Source organism: Halichoerus grypus, chromosome X (genome assembly GCF_964656455.1).
Source record: "Halichoerus grypus chromosome X, mHalGry1.hap1.1, whole genome shotgun sequence".
In the NCBI taxonomy this organism is placed as follows: Eukaryota; Metazoa; Chordata; class Mammalia; order Carnivora; family Phocidae; genus Halichoerus; species Halichoerus grypus.
This window is the reverse complement of record NC_135727.1, coordinates 26,567,420-26,587,291: the sequence shown is the minus strand read 5'-3', so window position 1 is coordinate 26,587,291 and position 19,872 is coordinate 26,567,420. Positions and strand designations below refer to the sequence as shown.

Below are 19,872 nucleotides of genomic sequence, written 5' to 3'. Positions count from 1 at the left end.
TATGACAGTAGAGAAGCTAAAGTAGAAGTTTGGCAAACCTTTTTCTTGACTGAATACCCTTGCTGGAGGAGGAAATGGGGGATAAAAGCCTATAGAAAGAACACAAAAGGAATAATGCAATAGGTTTTGGGTACAATTGGCCATATACTCTTGAAAGAAACAGAGAGTGTTCTGAAGCCAAGTCATCTATCTTTCATAATCTCAAATTTTGAAACTGGTTTTATATATTTAGAAGTATTGACATGTGATGATATCAGTATTACCCTGTATTACCTGTAACAAGGCTCCTTCTATGTAACAAAGGTTTCTACTGTACAGATAGCAGAGTCATTTTTCAGTGGGTGAGAATATTCTTCTGATAAAGCCATGGGTATAGATTTTATTACTATCTACATCAATTTGTTCACTAATTCATTCACAAGTATTCTCTGTGGGTCAAGGTATGATAGAAAGAATAGTGGATATGAAATAAGGATTCCTCTGCATAAAAGCTGTGTCCCCTTAGGAAAATTACTAACATGCTCTCTTAATTTCTGCTTGTGTAACTACACAATGGAAGTAATAATACTTACATCTCACAGGGTCACTGGACAGATCTGAGACATATTTTGGAGGTAGAACCAATAGGAGTTCCTCAAGATTGGATATGGGGATTGAGAGAAGGGGAAAAATGAAGAGTTTTGCCTTAAACAAGTGGGTGGATACTGCTGCCATTAATGAAATGGGAAAGGCTAAGGGAAGAATAAGGGTAGAAGATCAAACATTAACTTTGAGATAATGTGTAGACAGCCAAATGAATTTAACAGGCCAGGGCTGGAGATGAAATTGGCAATCATTAGCACATAGGTGGTATTTAAAGGCATGAGACTAGATGATATCCCTAAGGAGAGAGGATAGACAACCCTTGGAATAAGCCCTGAGGTATCCCATTATTTAAAGACAAGATATTAAAAACAGGAAGCATTGGGGTGCCTGTCTGGCTCAGTCAGAAGAGCATGTGACTCTTAATCTCAGGGTCCTGAGTTTGAGCCTCACGTTCAGTGTAGAGATTACTTAAAAAAAAAAACAACTAAACTAAACTAAAAAAGGAGGAACCATCAAAAGGAGACTGGGAAGGAGAGGCAGTGAGTGATAGGAGGAAATCCAGGAGATTGTGCTCTAACACCAGAAGAAGACCCTTTTTCAAGAAGAAGAGAGTAGCCAGCAGTATAACATTACTGAGAGGTCAAGTGAGATTTGGGCGGAGAAGTGTCCATTGAATTTATCAATATGGAAATTGTTGGTGGCTTTAGCAAGAGCTGTATTGATAAGGTAGCAGTTGTAAAGTCAGATCTGAATGGGTGGAAGAGTGAATGTAAAACTGTGTGTGGGGTCAACAGATTGTAAGAAAAGTATAGAACCAAGAAAATACAAAAAAGGGGGGCTTTGCCTAATAAATGGTAGTTCAAGTAGGTTGATCTTGAAATAGCACCTACTCTCTATATCTTGGTTCTGAATCTCTAACTGATAATCTGGATTTCTAATTTCTGTTCTTGTCATGAATCTGAGGTTATAATTATGCTCCCTTAATAGCCTTCCCCAAGGCTGAACTGAAAGGGCCTTTCTAAGATCAGGGAGCTAAACGGGTCAAAGCCAATCAAGTCAGAGCTAACAGAAACAATTAGAGGCAAATTTTTGTGTATATTGCTTTATACAACTATAAAATTTAGGCACAGAAAAATATATCCATCATTCTGGTGATTTCCTGAAAAGTAACAGGACTAGATGAACAGTATCAGCAAAATGGCAGATAAGCCTATCCTTAAAGCATCCCAATATAAACCTTAGAACTGTTGAATATAATGTAATAATTTTAAAAATTGCATGTCTTGGCTCACAAGAAACAGAATTATCAAATGCCAGAAGCAAAGATGATGCTAACAGCCAAAGAAGTAAGCATATAAGTCAACCTTCTGGCAGCTCTGAGTGGTTATCATACCCAGTAATGACTAGGGGCTTGGGTATCTATGTCCACAGAAGAAAAAGGAATGACATTTTTGGCCCATTAAGATGGGGAGTTAGACTGAAATCCCTGCAGAAAGTAAGGACCCTTGAAGGAATGCAGTCTTAGTGAGATGGGGACTAATAAACTCTATCCACTAGCCCAGAGAGATGGCAAGGAAGCATTAACTATAACAATAATAATAATATCATTAATAGTAATAAATTTGGGAGTTAGAAAACAATATTGAAATAAAATACTACCTAATAATAATATGTGCAATACAGTGTCCTAAATGAAATATTTCTAAAACTTTGTACGATTCAGGAGTTAAGTAAGATATTGTGTCAAGTATGCATATAAAAATTTAAAGGTGGAATTGTTTCTAGTAAATGTGACCTCAGTAATTTTTACTGTTCTGTCCTGATGGAAACTGGAAAATTTAGACAAAATATATTTAAAAACTGTTGGACATTACTGGAGTTCAACGAAGAGTAAAGAGTTACTGGGCCACATTCTAGGAGAAAAAGAAAACCCAGAGAGTTGATTTTTGACATTTATGGATGCTTTGCCTCTAACAGCCAGCTGGAAGACTCAGAAGCTGGGTAGAGCTTTTGTCAGTCTCATGGGTGCCGAAAGAAAAATATTTGACTACATAATGGCTAAGAAATTTCCAATACTAAAGAAAATATCAAGCCAAATATATGAAGCAAAATTGAAGGAACAAAAAAGAGAAAAAGACAAATTTACAACATAGTCAGAGACTTTATGCCCCCCTTTCTCATTAACTGATGATAGAACAAACAGACAACAAATCAGAAAGGATGTGAAATATTTGAGTAACATGATTATCAAATTTGATCTAATCGACACATATAGAGAACTATAATAAATAATACAAAATGCACATAATTTTCAAGTTCACATGGAACATTTACAAATATTGACCATATGCTGGGCTATAAAGCAAGTCTCAATGTATCTCAAGTATTGAAATTATTTATAGCATGTTGTCTGCCTACTGTGGACTTAAACTTGAAATACAAAGATAAACAAAAGGTAACTATAAAATCCATATAAGTTTGGAAGTTACAAAATATACCTCTAAAAAGCTATGGGACAAAAAGCAAATCATCATGGAAAGTAGAAAATACTTTAAATGAATGAAAATACAATGAACATATCAAAACTGGTATAACTAAATCCATGTATATAGGAAAACTTATAAGGTATAAAGGAAAACCAGCTAAAAACAATGACACATGCATCCATTCCAAGAAATTAGAAAAAAGAAAAGCAAAGTAAACTCAAAAAGGGTAGAAGAAAGAAAATAATAATTATAAAAGCTGAAATTAATTAAATAGGAACAAACATACAATAGAAAGAATCAAGAAAGCCAATGCTTGACAATTTGCATAGCCCAATAAAACTGATAAACTTCTGATGGGAACTGATGAAGAAGAAAATACAGAATATCCAAATAACTAATATCACTAATGAAAAAGATGACATTGCTATTGAATGTACAGACATAAAACATCATAAAAGAACATTACAAACAACTTTTTGTCAATACATTTGAAAATTTCAATGAAATGGACAAATTCCTAGTAAACACAATTTACAATAATGAACACATACACACAAAAGGAAACTGAATGGTTTCTATAAAGAACCTAAATCCACAAATGAAAAATATTCCCACAAAGAAAATCATAGTCTCAGATGACTTCACTTATAAATATACCAAACTTTTAAGGAATAAAAACCACCACTCTTGAATAATCTTTTTCAAAGAATAGAAAAAGAGGAAACACCACAGTGTGAGTTATGAGGCCAGCATAACCTTGATATAAAATCCTGACAAGAATATTATAGGAAAAAATACAGGTCAATTTCACTCATGAATATGAATGCAAAATCTTAAACAAAACATAAACAACAAATCTAGCATTACATAACATGAAATAATGTAATGACCAATTTGTGCTTATTCTAGGAATACATGATTATGTTTATATCTGAAAATCAATCAATGTAATTCATCACATATATAGAATAAAAGAAAAAATCATATGATCATCTAAATAGATATATATAAGTACTTAGTAAAATACTAAACATCTATTCATGATAAAGGCTTATAGCAAACTAAAACTAAGAAGAACATTAATCTGATAAAGATTAGCTACAAAAAACCCTACAGCAAACATCATATTTAATAGTGAGATGTTGAAATAGTTTTTCTATTTTTGAGAACTGAGAAAAGATGCCTATGATCATCACTTCTATACACCATAATTTTAGAGGTCCTAGCCAGTGCAATAATATAAGAAAAAGAAAAAAATTTATATTGAAAAGGAATAAATAAAACCATCATTATTCAAAGATAGTATGATTGTGCATATACACACTATAAAAAGACTCTATATAGATAAATCATTAGAATATGTGAATTTAGCAAGTTCTCTAGATATTATGCTAATATATAAAAAAGTTCTCTTTATATCAACAATGAGAAATATTTAAACCATGTATAACAGCATCAAAACATCATACACCTAGTAATAAACTTAAAAAAATATTTGCACGACTTATGATGAAAACTATAAAGCTTTATGAGAAAAATTAGAGAAGACTTGGATAAATGGAAAGCTATGCCAAACTCATTACCTGAAAAACAAAATTACAGACGTCAATTTCCCCCAAATTATTCTGTAGATTAAATGCAACCTCAATCAATATCTTGGCAGTTTGTGTATGTGTGTGTGTGTTTGTACATGTGTGTAAATATTAACCAGCTAAAGAAAGAAGCAGAATAAAGTGAGAAGATGTACTCTAGCCAACAGCAAGACTTACTGTAAAGTTATGTTAATTTCGACAGTCGGTATTGACACAATGGCAAATAGACCAATGAGAGTGAATAGTCTTAAAACTTATAAGGATACTTGATTTATGGTTAAGATGGCACTGCAGGCAACTGTGAAATAGCTGCTGTTTTAAGTGGTTCTGGGCAACGGAATATCCACTAGAAGAAAAACCGTCACCCCATATATAAAATTAATTCCACATACAATATAGTAAACATAAACTATCAAAACTTCTAGAACACAACATAAGAAAAAAATTTCATGATCTTAGGGTAAAAAAAATTTCTTAAACAGTACTCACAAATGCTAACCATAAGGGCAAAAAATAATAAATTGGGTTGTATCATAATTAGATTGTCTTCAAATCAAAAGACAAAGAAAAAACATGCTATAAGTGGTAGAATATATTCACAGCACATATAAATGAAAAAGAGCTTGTATCCAGAATATACAAAGAATTTCTTCAAATCAATAATAAGACACATAATTCAAGAGCAGAATGGGTAAGAGATCTTGGCATGCCTGGGTGGCTCAGCCGATTAAGCATCTGACTCTTGGTTTTGGCTCAGGTCCTGATCTAAGGGTCATAAGACTGAGCCCCATATTGGGCTCTGTACTCAGCACGGAGTCTGCTTGAGATTCTCTGACTTTCCCTCTCCCTCTGCCCCTCCCTCCACTCTGTCTCTTTCTCTCTGTCTGTCTGTCTGTCTCTCTCTCTCTCTCTCTCTCTCTCGCAGGTAAATAAATAAATAAATAAAATCTTTAAAAAAAAGAAAAATGGGCAAGAGATCTGAAGAGGTACTTTATAAAAGATGATATCCAAGTCTACAAAACCATATGGAAACATGCTTAGCATCATCACTTATCAGGGAGATACAAAATAACATAACAATGAAATACCACTGCACACTCACAAGAATGGTTAAAATCTATAAGACTGACAGTAATAAGTGTTGGTGACCATGTGAAGTAATAAAAAGTCTCATATACTACAAGTGACTATATAAATTGGTACAACCACTTTGGAAAACTCTTTGACATTATCTGCTAAAGTTTGATATATGTATACCTTGTGGTTCAGTGATTCCAATTCTTAGTATTTACTCAACAGAAGTGCAAGCAAGCAAATGTTCACTGAAAGATATGTATAAAAGTGTTCATAGAATTATATGTGTTAGCCAAAAAATGGAAATGCTTTAAATATCCATCAACAATAGAAGATATAATTGTGGTAGGTAATTTGCAAAAAAAAAAAAAAATAGTATGTCACAATGAAAATGGATGATCTACAGCTATGTGCCATAATATAGATGAATTCCTCCAAAAATAATGTTGAGGGAAAGATATGAGATGCAAAATCATACATACTGTAAGATTCCATTAATACAATTTTTGGAAAGCAGGCAGATATTAGAAGTCAGGATAGTTATGTTGGGGAGGAAAGAAGGAGGAGGTAATAATTGGGGAGGGCCACAAAGGAGGCTTCTGGGTATAGTATCCTACATTTTGACTTGGGTGGCAGTTAACAGGCGTTTTATACTTAGATAGTTCACTAGGCTGTACACTTACGACTTTTGTACTTTTCTGTATATGTGTTATATTTTAATAAAATGTTAAGAAATCAGTTGTAATGACCAAAAGAACAGAAATATACAGAAATTTACAACTTGCAAGGTTGAAAAAGAGTGAAGATAACTCAATCAAAGAAAAAGCAGAAAAGGGGGAAAGACAAAGAAAAAATAAATATTATAAATAGGAGACACAAAAGAAGATTCTGGGCTGTAAATCCAAACATGTCAGTAACCCCAGTAAATAAAAAGAAACTGAACTTGAAATCTAAAAGAGAGAGACTCTGGAACTCAGTGGAAAAGAAAATCTAGTTATGTTCTTTCTGTTAATAAGAGATGTGCTGAAATATACTAATAAAATTCGGTAATAAAAGGAAAAAGCATTCTAGAAAAGTACCACCTAAGAGAAGTTTGGTGTAGCTATAACATTATCAGACACAATAGATTTCAAGGTAAAGCATTATTATGGATAAAGAGAGTCATTATGTAATGGTAAAAGGAATAATTCGTCAGGGAGATGTAAAAATCCAGACTGATTAAGAAAATATAGCTTCCAGATAGATAAAGCAAAAGCTGATAGACTGATAATAAGACAAGTTGAAAATTTCACAATCAGTAATAAGAAGATAAAAAATTAGTGAGGAAGTAGAAAATTTGAATAGTACAGTTAACAATTTTAATATACTGGACATATATGGACTATATGATATATATTCTTTTCAAGCACATAGAGAATACCTACTAAAACTGACAAATAGTAGTTCCCAAGGCAAGGCTCAATAAATGGCAAAGATTTTACATCCTGCAGATCACAATGTTTCAGCAAAATGCACTAAAATTAGAAATCAATAAGCAAAACAGAACAAAACAAAACAAAACAAAAAACCCACCACAGAAAAGTGTTCTTTAAAAACACACTTCATAATAATTCATGGATTACATAAAAATTATATTGGAAACCAGGAACTGAATAACAATGAAAATACTATTTATAAAAACTTGTGTGATACAGCTTAGACAGTTACTTAAAGGAAATTTACAGCCTTACATACATTTAATAGAAAAGAACAACTGAAAATTAATGAACAAAGTGTCCAACTCATAAAGTTAGAAAAAGGACTGCATATAAGTAGAAGGAAACAAACAAACAAACAAAAAGGTGAGAGCAAAAGTTAATGAAACCAGAAACAAAGAAGGAATAGAGAAGACCAACAAAACCAAAATCTGTGCCTTTGACATGAATAATAAAATAGAGAACCCTCTGGCAAGAAAGAGCAAGAAAAATAAGAAAAGAAATGATACAAATAAACATCAAAGATTAAAATATAAAACGAGAGTGCTATGAACAACTTTATGCCAGTAAGTTTGAAACCTTAGAAGAAGTACACATTTTTCAAGGAAACAAAATGGACTTGAGAAGAAATACAAAGCCTGAATACACATTAAAGACACTGAAAATGGCCCACATGGTTTTGTATGTGTATTTTGCTAAACTTCCAAGGAACAGATAATTTCTACTTTAAGCTATACCAGACAAAAGGAAAAGAGAGAAATCTTCCTGAATGATTTTGTGAGACTACTATAATCTAGTTCCAAAATGGGGTAAGAAAAAAAGGGACTTTTCTATAGGCCAATCTCACTTATAAATATGGCTGCAAAAATCTCCAATAAAAGATCTGGAAAGCAAACCAGCACACATGCACATACATATACACAAATACAGAAATTATAACCGGGGCGCCTGGGTGGCTCAGTTGGTTATGCATCTGACCTTGGCTCAGGTCATGATCTCAGGGTCTTGGGATGGAGCCCCAAGTCAGGCTCCATGCTCAGCTGGGAGTCTGCTTCTCCCTCTCCCACTGCCCCTCCCCCACCTCATGCACACACTCTCTCTCTCTCTCAAATAAATAAATACAATCTTTTTAAAAAAGGAAATTCAACCAAGTAGGCACAAACGCTACGATGGTTTAACTTTTGAAAATGTAGTTAATGTAATTCATCATTGAATTAATCCAATTCACTTTAAGTTCATTTCATAATGGATTAAAGAAAAATTATCTTAAATACAGAAAGAACATTATATAAAATTCAGTTCCTACTCATGATAGAATCTTTCAGCAAAACAGGACTAGAAGGGGACTTACTGGATATTATAAAAGAGATTTACCAAAATCCTAAAGTAATCATCACACCTAGTAATAAAATAATAGAGATAGTCCTCTTAAAGTCAGAAGTACTACAATTAATGCTTCTAATTCAATGTTGTACTAGAGATGTTGGCTAGCATGATAAGGCAACCAAAAATATATAATGTGTAATACCTGAAAAGGAAGAGACAAAAATGGAATGTATAGGTAAACTGTGAGAAATAGAAGAGGACAGCAAAGTTGTTGGATACAAGATCAACAGAAAAAAGATCAACATCATGTCTATATATGGAAGCCAAATTAGAATATGCACTTAAAAAATCTCACAATAATAAATCTAGCAAAAAAAGTTCAACATTCTTTTACGTAAGATTTTTAGAACTTTTTTAGGAGCTTGGGAAGACGGCAGAGTATGAGGACCCTGAACTCACCCTGTTTACAACTAGATATCATCCACATCCAAGTCAATAAACCAGAAAGTGATTCGAAGACTGGCGGAACAAAGACCATAACTAAATATAGAGAAGAAGTTGCACCTGAAAGTTTAGGAAGGTCAGAAAGGTGGAGGGAGGCTGCCCACAGGAGGGATGGAGCTGCATGGGGAGGAAAGGGCAGAGAAACAGGCCCTCACACCAGGGATTTCACATGGGGAAGACTAATCTCCTTAACATTTGGCTTAGAAAACCTGAGTTTGTATAACCAGTGGGACTTGGGAGCCTGGAACTTTAAGTCAGCAGACTCAGCACTGGGTGAGCCATGAGGGCGAGTGATAGCTGGGTCACTGCCCTTAAAGAGACAGCAGGCTGTGCAGAGAGGCAACATAAAAATGGCAGTTTACACAATGTCAGAGGCAAATGGGAGACAGATCTATTCAATCTGATTTCAGAGAGTGTTGGGGGACTTCATTGAAAATGAGGGAGTTGGCAGGTGCCATTTTCCTCTCCCATACCCCAGCATGAACAGGGTCACCTCTGGGAGGTGGGGCAGCACAGACACTGGTAGCGTTGGCTCAGGGCAAATTTCATTAGAGCTGAGTGAGCACCCAGTGCAGCTGCAGGGCAGCGCCCAGCCATACATGCCCAGGTACCCATGTACACCATGCTCACATGCCAGGTGCACAGCTGCTGCCTCACGTCATGCCCAGCCATTGCATTGTGCCCTCTGCCACCCTGGCACACAGCCCCTAGCCCTGCAGCATTTTAGGGGATCTGGCATAGTACTAGTGGCCCAATGCAAATTTTGCTAACACCACCAACCTGCTCCCAAGCTCCCCAGTGGGCATCCCCACTCAGAGCTGGCTTGCCTGGGTCCCAGTAGCACCATAGAGAGTAAGCACAGCCCACAACAGCCAGAGAGTCAGGGCAGATGAGTGCACTGAAAGGAAAAGTGCCCTGGGCACAACAACAGGGCCTAAGCAACACACATAGGATACTCTCCTGAAGTATCACATTCTGGTGAAGAGGGGATGCTGCACTGCAGGGCACTCCAGGACCTCCTCTTCATAAAGTCACTACTTTCAAGAGCAGAAAACATAGCTGACTTTCTTAACACACAGAAACAGACATAGAGTCAAATAAAATGAGAAGACAGAGAAATTTATCCCAAATGAAAGAGCAGGACAAGGCCACAGCCAGAGATCTAGTGAAACAGATATATGTAACACGCCTGATAGAGAATTTAAAGCAATGATCATAAGGATACTCACTGGATTTGTGAAAGGGCGAAGACACGAGTGCGACCCTTAACACATAGTAGAGATAACAGGCTCAATAAATGAATTGAGAAACACACCTGATGGAATGCAGCAGGATGGAAGAAACAGAGGAATGAATTAGTGACCTAGAAGACAGAGTAATGGAAGGTAATCAAGCTGAACAAAAGAGAGAAAAATAATTACATAAAATGAGAATAGACTTAGGGAACTCAGTGACTCCATCAAAATGTAAGAGCATTCTTATTATAGGAGTCCTAGAAGAAGAAGAGAGAAGAGAGGGCAGGAAATTTATTTGAAGAAATAATAGCTGAAAACTTCCCTAATCTGGGGAAGGAACCAGATATCCAGATCCAGGAAGCACAGAAAACTCCCATCAAAATCAACAAAAGCAGACCCACACCAAGACATATTATAATTAAATTTGCAAAAATAGTGATAAAGAAAAAATCTTAAAAGCACCAAGACAAAAGAAGTCAGTAACTTACAAGGGAAAACCCATAAGGCTAGCAGGAGATTTCTCAACAGAAACTTAGCAAGCCAGAAGAAAGTGGCGTCATATAGTCAATGTCCTGAATGGGAAAAATCCACAGCCAAGAATATTCTATACAGCAATCATTCAGAATAGAAGGAGAGATAAAGAGTTTCCCAGACAAACAAAAACTAAAGGAATTCATAAACAGTAAATCAGTCCTGCAAGAAATATTAAAGGGGACTCTTTGAGTGGAAAGGAGAGACCAAAAGTGATAGTATAAAGGTAGACAACACAAAATGAATAAAAATGAACATTTCTGTAAAAAATCAGTCAAGGAACTCACAAAAAGGATATAAAATATAACATATACCTAAAACATGGGGAGGAGAGGAGAACAGACTGGGTTCAAACTTAAATGACCATCAACTTAATACAGACTGCTATATGCAGAAGAGGTTGTATACAAACCTAATGGTAACCAAATATCAGAAACCACTAACAAACATACAAAGAAGAAAGAGAAATAAATCCAAATACATCACTAAAGAAAACCAGCAAAACATGAAAGAGAGAAAGACAAGAAAGGATCAGAGAAAATCTTCAGAAACAACCACAAAACAAGTAATAAAATGCCAGTAAATACATATCTATCAATAATTACTTTGAGGGGCACCTGGATGTCTCAGTTGGTTAAGCATCTGACTTCGGCTCAGGTCATGATCCCCGGGTCCTGGGATAGAGCCCCGCATTGGGCTTCCTACCCAGCAGGGGGTCTGCTTCTCCCTCTTCCTCCGCCTCTCCCCCTGGCTTGTGCTCTCTCTCTTTCTCTCTCTCTCTCACTCACTCTATCTCAAATAAATAAATAAAAATCTTAAAAAAATTACTTTGAATGTAAATGGACTAAACCCTCCAATCAAAATACACAGGATGATAGAATGGATAAAAAAAGACCCATCTATATGCTGCCTAGAAGAGACTCATTTTAGACATAAAGACACCTGCAGATTAAAAGTGTGGAGATGGAGAAACATTTATCATGCAAATGGATGTCAAAAGAAAGTGAGAGTAGCAATATTTATATCAGACAAAATAGACTTTAAAACAAAGACTGTAACAAGAGTCAAAGAAGGACATTATATAATAATAAAGGGGATAATCCAAAAAGAAGATACAACAGTTGTAAATGTATATGCACCCAAGATGGGAGCACCCAAATACATAAAACAGTTAGTAATGAACATAAAGGAACTAATCGATAATAATACAATAATAGTAGGGGACTTTAAACAACCCACCTATATTAATGGACAAACCATCTAAGCAGAAAATCAACAAGGAAACAATGGCTTTGAATGATAGGCACAGATGGACTTAATAAATATATTCAGAACATTCCATCCCCAAACAGCAGAATACACATTCTTTTCAAGTGCACATGGAACAGTCTCCAGAATAGATCACATATTAGCCCACAAAACCAGCCTCAACAAATTCAAGAAGATTGAAGTCATATACCATGCATCTTTTCTGATTACAATGCTATGAAACTAGAAGTCAGCCACAAAAAAAACCAAAAAACAAAACAAAACAAAACAAAACCTGGAAAGACCACAAATACATGGAGGTTAAATAACATGCTACTAAACAATGAATGGGTCAACCAGGAAATAAAAGAAGAAATAAAAAAGTACATGGAAACTAATGAAATTGAACACATAACAGTCCAAAACCTTTGGGAAGCAGCAAAAATGATTCTAGAAGGGAAGTTTATAGCAAAATAGCCTACCTCAAAAAGCAAGAAAAATCTCAAATACACAACCTAACCTTATACCTAAAGAAGTTAGAAAAAGAACAATAAACAAAAGCTAAAACCAGCAGAAGGAAGGAGATAAATAAAAATTAGAGCAGAAATAAATGATATAGAAACTAAAAAAAAAAAAAAACCAGTAGAACAGATCTATGAAACCAGGAACTGGTTCTTTGAATAAACTAATAAAATTGATAAACCCTAGCCAGACTTATCAAGAAAAAAAGAGAAAGGACTCACATAAATAAAATCACAAACGAGAAAGGGGAAATAACAACTAGTATCACAGAAGTACAATTAAAGAGAATATTATGAAAAATTGTGTGCCAACTAATTGGACAACCTAGAAGAAATGGATAAATTCCTAGAAATATATGAACTACAAAAACTGAATCAAGAAGAAATAGAGAATTTGAACAGACTGATAACCAACAAAGAAATTTTATCAGTAATCAAAAAACTCCCAACAAACAAAAGTCCAGGGCCAGATGGCTTCACAGGTTAATTCTACCAAACATTTAAAGAAGAGTTAACACTTACGCTTCTCAAACTATTTCAAAAAATAGAAAAGGAAGGAAAACTTCCAAATACATTCTATGAGGCCAGCATTACCCTGATACCAAAACCAGATAAAGACATCACAAAAAAAGAGACCTATAGGCCAATATCCATGATAAACATAGATGCAAAAATCCTCAACAAGATATTAGCAAAGCAAATTCAACAATACAGTAAAAAAATCATTCACCATGATCAAGTGAGATTTATTCCTGGGTTGCAAGGGTGGTTCAATATTCACAAATCAAAACAATGTGATACAGCACATCAATAAGAGAAAGGATAAGAACCATATGATCATTTCAATAGATGCAGAAAAAGCATTTGATAAAGTACAACACCCATTCATGATAAAAATCCACAAGAAAGTAGGTTTTGAGGAAACATACCTCAACATAGTAGAGACCATATATGAAAAACCCAGAGCTAACATTGTCCTCAGTGGGGAAAAACTGAGAGCTTTTCCCCTAAGGTCAGGAACAAGACAGGGATGTCCACTCTAACCACTCTAACTTACTTAACAAAGTACTGGAAGTCCTAGCCACACCAGACAACAAAAAGAAATAAAAGGCACCCAAATTGGCAAGGAAGAAGTAAAACTTTCACTATTTGCAGATGACATGATACTCTACATAAGAAAACCCAAAAGACTCTACCAAAACATTGTTAAAACTGATAACACGATTTCAGCAAAATTCCAGGATAGAAAGCCACCGTACAGAAATCTGTTGCACTCTTGCAACCTAAAAATAAAATATCACCTCACAATTGTCAGAATGGCTAAAATCAACAACACAAGAAACAACAGGTATTGGCGAAGATGTGGAGAAAGGGAAACCCTCTTGCACTGTTGGTGGGAATGCAAACTGGCACAGCTACTAAGGAAAACAGTATGAAGATTCCTCAAAAAGTTAAAAATAGAGCTAGCCTACTATCCAGCAATCATACTACTGCATATTTACCCAAAGAATACAAAAACATCAATTCAAAGGGATACATGTACTCCTATGTTTATAGTGGCATTATTTACACTAGCCAAGATATGGAAGCAGCCCACGTGACCACTGATTGATGAATGGATAAAGATGTGGTACACACACACAAGCGCACACGCGCACGCACACACACACACACACACACAATGGAATATTATTTAGCTTTGAAAAAGAATGAAATCTTGCCATTTGCAATGACATGGATGGAGCTAGAGAGTATTATGTTAAGCGAAATAAGTCAGAGAAAGACAAATACCATATGATTTCATTCATATGTGGACTTTAAGAAACAAAACAAACAAGCAAAGGGGAAAAAAGAGAGAGAGAGAGAGACAAAGAAACAGACTCTTAACTATAGAGAACAAATTGATGGTTACCAGAGGGGAGAGGGTGGGGGAATTGGGAGAAATAGGTGATGGGGATTAAGGAGTGTACTTGTGATGAGCACTGGGTGTTGTATGGAATTGTTGAATATATTGTACACCTGAAACAAATACAACACTGTATGTTAACTAATTGGCATTAAAATAAAAACTTAAAAAAATAAAATAAAATACAAAAAAAGATGTTCAAACTTTTTGAATTGAAGAAGATATACAAAGATTCAATCAATGGAGAGATATCTTGTGCTCATGGCCCACAAGCCTCAATATCCCTAGGATGTCAATTTTCCTTTATCAGTTCTGTAAGTTCAATGTAATTTCAGTCAATATCCAACAACATTTTTCACAGAGTTTGAAAACCTGATCCTAAAATCTATATGGAACAGAAAAGACTAATACCCAAGAACATTTTGAGGAAGCAAATTCACTGATGTGTGTGTGTGTGTCCTAACCTAAATGTGTATCAATAGGAAAATGGATAAATTTTGCTCCCTTCATACAGTGTAAAAAACACAGAAGCTAATTTGAATGGAGTAGAAGTACGTGCCTCAATATGGATAAACATTTTAAAAATAATGATGAAAGAAGAAAGCAAGTTATTCATATGAAATTTAAACACCTGGAGAAAACTTATTTTTATAGGTATGCATGTATTTGTAAAAGTGTAAGAATATGTACAAGGATGATTAAATTTAGGACTGTCATTTCCCCTGCAGGGAAGAAAGAGGAATGGGACCACAAAAGGACACACAGGGACTTCATTTGTATTTGTTAATTTTTAAAGCGAAGTTGTGGGTTTACAGCTGTTCATTATGTTATTTTATACCCCTGAAATATTTAATAATAATTTACAAAAGAATGTAAAGAATCAGTGAGAAACAACTTTCTTTAGGGACTGCTCTATTGAATAAATAAGTGGAGATATGAACCCTAACTCTTGCACTCCTCAACACAAAGCCCTCCATGGATATAAGCCACAACGACTAATCTGATTTATAGTTTCAGCACCGCAAGTATCCAGGTGGGAAGCAATATCCTCATGAGTGCAGGAATCCTCTAAGAAATAAATTACTACAAATGGAGAAGCAGATCTTAAACAATAAGCATTCCTCATTTTGAACTGCATCAACATCCCTGCAATTGCATCCAGTTCCAAATGGAGTTTCTGGACCGATTCTAAGATGTTTTTCAATCCCAATCTTTTTATAATCAGCAGTGGGGTAGGTGTGGGACAAGGACTAACAGAAAACAGATGCTGGCAATTGTATAATTTATAAACATGATAGAAATAATATTTGCTCTAACATATTTGTCTCATGAGTAGTTCTATTCTATGTGTAATATTTTCTATCTGGCTGAAAATACATTAACATTACAGGCTACAAAATATGACAAAAGAATGCTAAAATATAAACATTCTTCTGTGCAAATGTATTGGAAAAGAACATGAAAAATACAGGCAGACACTTTAAAGTTCTATTGAGACATTTCATTTTTAATAAGTTTCTTTACGCATGTCGACAATGAACAACACTTGTATAAATTGGACTAGGATACAACTGGAACACTTCTTTGTTGCATGCTGACAAAGAACAATTTGATTAAACAGTAAATCCTTCACAGCCTCCCTCAGAACCATTTCTCTGAGATTTACTTTTTAGACAAAAATTCCCAGTAAAGTGAATTCTGTTATTCTTGGCACTTTGGCTGTGCCCAATATTAGACAATGATAATATTGGGGACCCCAAAATATTAAACCTGGACGTCTACAAGTTCTAAAATATACATTTTATACACTTATGTAATATTTTCAATAATACAATGTGACATTCTAAACAAAGGACACCTTTGATGTAAAAATTCATAAAAATAAGAAATTATTATGTGTCTCCTTGTCCAGCATCTCGTAGAATCAGTTAAAGATCAAAAGAAATCAGGCTGGGAGCATGAGGAAAATCAAGAATTGGGAATGAATGATTCTGAATAGATAGAAACCTTTCTCTTTGTTAGATTATAATACAATGTTTTTTGGGGGAAATTAAGAGGATTTTCTCACTGTCTTGTGTCATCAACATGGGAAATAAGAGTAAGGGGAAAAAAGTAAGTTGATTTGGTAAGTGTGGGCAGTGCAAAGTCACACAGCTTAAGGGCTTAAAAGTTTTTACGGTGTATACCAGGTTCTTCACTAAAATCGAGCAGTGAATCAACCACAAATAAGAAATATTATCAAGAACAGAAGTTTGTGCACTTGGTATTGTTTTTTCAAATATTTGAATCATTTTTATTTTATGGCTTTCAGCGCCTTTCATTCCTCAGGGGTAGACATTCTACTTGAGAGTGGGACTAGTATAAATAACTGTTAACAGAACACATGCTCATGAATGCAGGCATGCACATACACATGCACACACACCTCTTTGGTCTCTATTTCTCTGAAAGCAATTGGAAAAATATTAGTTGATAGTGCATTTATTTTATTGCAGAGTAAATTCAATAGTACGTCCATGTGATCTTTACAAGTACCTTGCTATGACAAAGACTTGGTTTTATCTTGGGCTACAGATTACATTTTTTGTGTTTGATGTGTAATAGTGAACGTTTCTTTAGTTACAGAAAACCTAGGACATACACATGACACTTGTCCTTCAGCCCCAGCATTACAATGGGCTTCAATATATGTTAGTAATCTTAACACTATCTTACATTAGAACAAGAATCTGATTGAAGAGATTACAAAATGTCAGCTAGCTCGTTCTGTACAAATAGCAACATACAAGCAGCAGTAAAAACAACAACAACAACAACAATAACACACTCCTGCCTATAAAAATCTTGAGATGATTCTTAAATTCTTGATGGATAAGAACAAAAATGTGAAAGAATCTGGTATTCGAAGATCAAGAGTAGAATTGACTTTCAGCTTAATGTTTCATAGATTATGGTTATCACATGGCTTTGGATTTCCTTTATTAAATGGTGAACTGTTCTTTGGTAAATCTGAAAATGCTAATAAGGCAAAGAAATCATGCCTGGCTTACAACTTTTGAATTCAATAAAATAGCTGGCCTTTTTTTCAATATCTAGACTCTTTTCTCTAGAATAAATCCTGTTCCCTTTTTGGCCAAATAAAATATTCTCTCGTAAGTCTAGAGGTCATATTTTGCCTATCTCAGTGATCAGAGGCTGGAAGCATTGAGGCTGGAGTGAACCTCTACTCATCCATGGCTATGGAATGTAAGACTGTGTCTCAATCTTTTGATTATGAACCCAAAGCACTCGCCTATCCTATAGTATTCCCAATTGCCAAAGAATGTTGAAATCTAGATAGTTTGTCTCACAAATGCTTTTCACTTGACCCAGTAGGTACCAGGTTGTCAGGGTAAAACATTACCCTTAAGGAGAAAATAAGAACTTTGGGAACATTAGCAGTAGGCCATGTGCTCTGGACTGAGTGTTCAGCTGTGGGAAGCTTGTGTGCTCTATCCACATCTTTTTCCTAAGACTTTCTTATCATCCTTGCTACCTATTTGCAGTCTGTGACCACCTAAAAGGGCAGGCCCAACTGGCTCATCAGGGTACCAAACTCACATCACTCACATCACTGGCCTCAATAAAACAGTATTCTCACTTATAAAACTATATATATATATAACAACTATTGGGACAATTATTACAGAAAGGCTGCTTAAGAAGTATTTACTGGAGAGTTAGAAAGCTGTTCTTTATAAAGTTTTGCACTCTTTTTGGCATGATTTGACAGAATGTTAAAATTGCACTAGGGAGAATTTTCTCTCCTTTCTCTGACTGATATTAGACCTGTTTTCCCTTCTTGAAAGAATTTTGGGCATTACTTCTTTTGTCCTCCAAATGAATTTCATTTATTCCCTTGATGCACATCTAAAACTCCTGCATGGCGTTTTGCTAAGGCAGTAAGACTCCCAGTTTAGCATAGAAAGGTCCGTGTTCCCTGAAGCTCTACCAACAATGGACTGAGAGATCTTCAGAGACACATCCAAGCCCCCAATCACATGGGAAAGCATACTTCAATGGTGAAGCCAAAGCTGTCTGGTGGAAGGACACTTCATGCAGATGGACCAATTTATTCTGAATTTGAAAGGGCTTAGAGAGTTGGGTTTTTTCCCCATTCAGCACTCTTGCGAAGGGCTCTCTGGCTTTACGAAATGAAGTCTAATTGCAGTCCACCAGAGAGACAATGCTAGTAGTTGTAAGGCCACCCGTGCAACTGTGGTAGGCTCCTGCATCCTTCATGCAGAAGGAGCGTTCAAGGCATTCCAGAGGCATGGAAAGCAGCTTTCTGTCAAAGACCTGGGAAGGGCTGCATACATATTTACAAAGCTGCCATCATTGTCCAGCAGACCATGTACCTACAGTTTATTTTTACCCCTATAAATAAATATGACAAGGAGAAAGGGAATGTAAAGAATCCAGAGTCAACAAAATCCTCTGCATGAGGAAGACAAGGTGTATAAATGTCCTTATACATCATCTGAATACAAAGGTTAATGCCACTTAATACATTTGGTTTTTTAAATTTATAATTTCACTCTATGGCCATCACTAAAATGTTTAAAAGGTTGTATGGTGATTAGTGTCATTTGAACTCTAAGAGAAATGTTTTATATGTGTCCTAAAAGCTGCCATATCCACTCTTCTAAGGATTAATAATGGAATAAAGAAGTTGACTTCATGTCTATCCTTGTCCCACAATACCAACTTTCCAGTGAGGTTGCACTATACTGCAGGAAAGCTATGCATAGGTAGTATATTAATTTAGCTGTATTTAGATGAAGTCTAAAGTCCTTGACTTACTTTCAATTTCACAAATATCATGCTACATAGTTCTACCTGGCTAGTCCACCAGCACCTTAAACTCAATATTGTATAACCTACCATTTAATTTCTACTCATAATCCATTTTCTTACCCTGATTTCACTATTTTTGTTAATACCATGATAATGTTCCTGGTTTTCCAAACTAGGAACCTTGGCATGTTTTCATCTTCTTTCTCCCTTATGTGCTAGCCAGGTCTTTCCTCTGTTTTCTTTCTTTCTTTTTTTTAAAAAGATTTTTATTTATTTATTTACTTGTCAGAGAGAGCACAAGCAGGGGGAGTGGCAGGCAGAGGGAGAAGCAGACTTCCCGCTGAGCAGGGAGCCCAATGTGGGACTTGATCCCAGGACCCTGGAATCATGACCTGAGCCGAAGGCAGCCGCTTAACCGACTGAGCCACCCAGGCGTCCCTTTCTTCTGTTTTCAATTCCAGTTCTAGTTCTCTCTCTCTGGAGAGGCAGTATAGCATGGTAGTTAGGAGTCTGAACTCTGAAGCCCAATTTCTTGGGCTGGAAGTCTAGCTCA

At 35.5% G+C, this 19,872-nt stretch overlaps 1 protein-coding gene across 3 annotated transcripts in view; it reads right to left on the bottom strand.

Annotated features, from left to right (window-relative positions):
• Nucleotides 1-19,872, bottom strand: part of TENM1 (teneurin transmembrane protein 1) — a 774,784-nt gene that overhangs the window by 171,870 nt on the left and 583,042 nt on the right. The gene's annotated exons all lie outside the window — the stretch shown is intronic.